This window comes from Anguilla anguilla, chromosome 1, assembly GCF_013347855.1.
Source record: "Anguilla anguilla isolate fAngAng1 chromosome 1, fAngAng1.pri, whole genome shotgun sequence".
In the NCBI taxonomy this organism is placed as follows: Eukaryota; Metazoa; Chordata; class Actinopteri; order Anguilliformes; family Anguillidae; genus Anguilla; species Anguilla anguilla.
The window spans coordinates 28,681,140-28,686,705 of NC_049201.1; the positions used below are offsets into that span (position 1 = coordinate 28,681,140).

Sequence of the window (5,566 nt, forward strand, 5' to 3'; positions counted from 1 at the left end):
ATCTTGATGTTCTAACACTTTCATGTTACACATGTATCTTCACCTAGCAAATTTGTGTTGCACTTTTACTGTCATCTTGATGTAGCTCTCTGTTATGTCTTTTATAATCATGCCTTACCTCTAGTTTGACTAGACTTTGCCATAACTTTACTGAATTAGCCTTTACTTACTGCATGCACTGTTTGTGGCTATGGATAACTGATACTTAATGAGAATTGTACATTATCAGACCTGTGTTCTGTAGTTGTTCCAGTGACCTTCTACTGTATATGCACTGAATTTGTGTCACTTTGGATCAAATCGTCTGGTGAATAAATGTAATGTAATGTAATATGCATGAAGGCAGTGTGTGTGTGTGTGCGTGCATATTCGTGCGTGTGTGGGTGTGTATTTCAAACAAGCTATGTGTTGCATTTTCTGGCAAAACTCATGTTCTGCCCTTATCTGTAACATTTCACTACCCCTAAAACCTGTTTTTGCAGTCCACTGCCCTCAGGTTTACATCACTGAGAGAATGGTCCTAAACAATCCGATTGTCTTTCATTTCTTTCAAATAAAACGTTTGTGTCTGTTTTCTGTGAATAGTAGTTGATATGCTGACAAAAAAACTCTGAGCAAGGTTGTCATTTTACACAGAAAAACATGACTAAATAGTTCTTTAGAAATCACACTGTAACAGGTCCACAGAACCACACGTTTATTGGGGGTTTAGTGAGCCACAACAGTGTCACTGTCACTGTCACCATTGTTGCAGTTGTTGTCACTGTTGTTGTAGTTGTCATCATCATTGTTGTTGTTGTTGTTGTCGTCACTGTAGCTGTTGCTGTTGTGGCTCCTGTACTTGGCCGTGTGCATCTGTGGTCTCCCAGTCTCACTGCAGGCAGCACATAACAAGGTTAGCACTAATCACGTAACTGCCCACAGCCGCGACTGCCGGCCAGCTAAACCACTCCCCCATCTCTCCGCCTGCAGCCGGCACCACAACCACGCTGCCCCCTCACACACATTTTGATATGTATATGAACAGATCTGCACATAAAGTTTATACATGACTAATTTAGTAAGTTAATTTCCAAATTGGGCTGTTTTTGCACTTTAATAACATTTAATTGATAATCAATTTTAGACCTGAAGATCACAAGAAATGTTAAAATGTAACCTTATTTACAGAAAAATGGCTATTATTGACCTCATTCACAAGAAGGGGTACTGGTAATGCATGTTCATGTGAGTTATATAGCATGTGAGATTTATACATGTGTGTAAGATGCAGACATACCACTTTAAACCAGAGTAAGCAACTTTTTTGGTCTCAGTTATTTTTTTATTTTTCTTTACAAATCAAGCATAAGCACAACTTGGGAAAAGACCTTAAGATTGTGTTTTGGTTTAAATCTAAGAACATTTTTATAAAAGCAGCCTGAGGACTAGGAGGAACATTTTTGTCATTCATAAAGAAAGCAAAACTTTTTGTTGCTGAAGCCTTGTATCCATATTCCTCTTGCCATTGCCTCTGCCAGCTCTCGTGAAAGTTTTACCTTATCTTTTATTGTCAGTTCTGGTTATTATGTGTATGAATTAAAATAACACAAGAACCTCCAAAACATTCCATTCCCTTGAAGGAATAAACCTGTGCGGTCTCCTCATAATCTCCTCTTGAAACACTTTTACCACAGAGAAAACTTTTTACCTGAGTGAAAACACTGAATTCTAAATGCAGGTGGAACAGATATCTCACATAATGCCATTGACCTGTATACATTTGGACATTTAGCAGAATGCAGGCCGAAGATATTTGCTCACCGTTTGTCCACAACTTTGACGCACAAGTAAAAACAAGCATTACACTTTTTCTTCAAAAATTCAGTTTGGCCAGTTTTATGTTTTCCGAAAAATTCTTCTTACTTTTAATTATTTGTCCAAGAACACACAAAAAATGAAATACAGTCTTTATGTTTGAGGTGCTTATTCCATTAATCAACATCTGTCTTTAACTTAAATGTGTATTGTTCAATTGATCATTTTTTTCTTCAAAGTTTTCAGAGTTGATTTTAGTCATTGCTGAACCTTGAAAATTGAATCTTGTTACTAATATCACTGTACAGTCACCCTCCTAAAGCAACTAAGGCTGCACTAATGCCATGATAGAACAGCGGATACCAAGGAGTGATGCTTTTTATAAAAGGGGACTTAGACAGCTTTGTATAACAGTGCACTGTCACTTTATTGTACTGCACTGCCCCCCACCCCCATTACACTGCCACCCACAACTATTACCAGAAATTACTCATGTACAGATGTTCTCCCATAGGACACCATTGCATTTCTCTATCATCCACTGCTATCCACAATCTCCCAGGTCACTGAGCTGATCAAATGAATACAAAGGAATTATTTAAAACATGTTTATACCAACAGCAAAAAAACAAAGAGATAAATAGAGAAAGCTTTATCTCACAAACACACACCGTAAGCTGGCAGAAAATACATAAGAATGCATTATTTCATGTGATTATACCAAAACAGTCAACAAGAGATTCATTGTGAGAGAAATACGGCCTGATTTTGATGGTCTTGATCAAAATAAACAGCGTTTCTGAAAGCATTCGGATTTTGAGAGTCTTTTTTATTTTTTATGTGTGGTTCTTTATTCTCTCCCTTTCTCCAAATAAATATTCCAGCTAAAGTGTTAGGGGTTGTGTATTTGTAATTTTGCCTGGTTAATTGGTGAGAAGTGCTTTTGTGCTAACGGACTGTTCACTCTACTAGTAAGGCCACATATGTTTGCTTGTTGGCTAGACTATTACAGAATAGTAATGTTTTATTAAGTTTTACTGCAGGTTTATAAAAATAAATATGTATTTATTTATTTATTTATTTATTTATTTATTTATTTATTTATTTTTAGCTGTGCATAATAATTTTTTACACACAAGTTTTCCACTATGAATTCTAAAAAAATTTCACTGGAGACCAGTTGTGTGAGCACATGGATTATCTCAATCATGGACCAGCCATATTTCTTTGTCTCTCATAAAGCAATGGACACTCTCAGGGGTGCTAGGGTTGAGAATCAATCCCCCAACCCCCACCCCCCGCTTCCCCCCAGACAGCTAACACTCAACATGGCAGGAACTGCATACGATATACTTTTAAGACTTAGAGTCATTCGCTTTTTATAGGAGAGAAAAAATTAAGGATGATCCTTGGAGAGTGACACTGAGATTGTGATAAACACAGCCAGACTGGCGTTTGGTTTGTGGGCATCAAGTGTTATTTGCATTCACTCTCATCTCCTGGTGCCTCAGGACAGTCTCAGAGCAGAAGAGAATTCGTCATTTGTCTTTTCTCATTGGTCACAATCTGTTCCCAGTCAAAAAAAAAATCTATATATTGCTTCTCGATTTTTATCATTGCCTCAGTTTTTTGCCTGAGACTTTTTGCCATTAATCCTTTTCAGACATCCATATGAAAAATGTATTGATATAATACATATTGGATAAAGGCTTTATTTCATTATGGCATACTATATTTCCTTCTAAAATACACACAAACACACACACGCACGCACGCACGCACACACACACTTTAATTTGCTTTGATTTGAGGGTATATACTGTATGCTGCATCATGAAGATTGGCCTTCACTGGAACTAAGGGGCCTAGCCCAAACCATGAAAAACAGCTCCAAACCAAGGAGTGTACGGCTACTTTTGGTCATGTGGTGTATTTGGTGAACCATGTTGGAATTACAGCCCTTTTTGTAAATTGTCCTCCCATAGCACTTTTTTGAACTTCGACTTTGAATAATGTATTTTTTTGATCCTCCCCTGGAAAAAAATGTGACACTTTTTAAAGTAAATATTTCTCAACTTATTTCCCACTCAACTTATTTTCTGCTCAGGAGGCTTAGCCAATCATAAAAAGGATTGTTTTGTCTGATTCTGATTAGGCAAATGTGATTTCAGTGCTAGTTTTGTACTTGGCAGGATTGTTTGTTTGTTTGCTGAACAGGTTACCCTACAGGGTTGGAGTCCTGCTCTATGTATGTGGCTCGTTGGTCTAGGGGTATGATTCTCGCTTCGGGTGCGAGAGGTCCCGGGTTCAAATCCCGGACGAGCCCTTGGCGACGTGTGTCCGTCCTGTACCCTTTGCCAGGGATCCAGCATTATGAAGGGGTGATATAGCTCAGGAGGTAAGACCGATTGTCTGGCAGTCGGAGGGTTGTCGGTTCAAACCCCGCCCTGGGCATGTCAAAGTGTCCTTGAGCGAGACACCTAACCCCTAACTGCTCTGGCGAATGAGAGGCATCAATTGTAAAGTGCTATATAAATGCAGTCCATTTACCATTTATGTGGTCACTTCTGGCACTACGATCTTTACTTCACTCTAGTGTGTTTTTTCTGCACCTCTGCACCTTGAACTGATGCACTTGTTGTACGTCGCTCTGGATAAGAGCGTCTGCTAAATGCCTGTAATGTAATGTAATAAAAAGACTGTTCAAAATAAATGAAATTATTGAACTACAGTAGGTGATCTGATTTCTGATTGGTTGGTTGGGCAACAAAAAAACTGGAGACAGGCCAGGATCTGCTGTCACTCCACATTTGTCACAGCCTGCCTGTCTAATGCTAATTCACAGCAAAATAAAAAAAAATAGAAATAATATTAATAAAAAGAATAATCATATCAAAAATAAAAAGAATAATAAAGGTGAAAAAAGGTGAAGTTTTTAATGAAATCTACAATTTTGTTATTATTTTCCTTTAATATGAAGTTGTGGTCTATGGTTCATGTAATCTTTTTGAGAGAAGAGGGTAGTATTAGAGAGAAATACTGCTACAGTACATCATTATAATTTTAGCAACAAGAGACTGCCCTGCTCATTTATGCTACTTCCCAATACTACTCTGAGGGGAGAACTTACACAAAATATATTTGGAATTGTTGACTTTTCTTATTATTTGCCAGGAATATGAAGTTGTGTTCTGTGATTTTGTGTTATCACTTATCATTCTCAGTGTAGACAATTACTGGAAATTTTCCATGTTACTAGTGGATACTCAAGTTGATACCTTTCTTTAATTAGGATGGGCTGCCTTGACTATACATTGCTGAAGGAAACCCTGTAGGCAGTTGCAAGCTGTACAGTGTATAGTTCATAATTAGAATTTGACATAGTTATACATGTGTATATACTGAAGCTCATCATTAGCAATACTCACCAAACAGAGGAAAGGGCAGGGAAAATGAACCACAAAAGTAGTGTCAGCAGTCTGATATTAATCTAATGTGTATAAAATTGAATGGAATAGCTAAGCAATGCAAGCATATACAGTTAATTCATTGTTAAGAAAAATGAAGTACAACTTGAGAAAAGAGAAAATAATATACACTCAAAGGCCACTTATCTAAGGTACACCTATCTAGTACTAAGTAGGACCCCTTTTTGCCTCCAGAACAGCCTGCTTTTCATTGGGGCATGGATTCAACAAGGAGCTGGAAATTTTGAGGATTTTGATCCATGTTGACTTGCTAGCATCGCGTAGTACCTGCAGATTTATCA

At 37.6% G+C, this 5,566-nt stretch overlaps 1 non-coding gene across 1 annotated transcript; it reads left to right on the forward strand.

Moving 5' to 3' along the window:
• Nucleotides 1-4,051: 4,051 nt before the first annotated feature.
• On the forward strand, nucleotides 4,052-4,123 carry trnap-cgg. Its single transcript has one exon. It is a non-coding gene; the product is annotated as a tRNA-Pro (tRNA).
• Nucleotides 4,124-5,566: the final 1,443 nt, after the last annotated feature.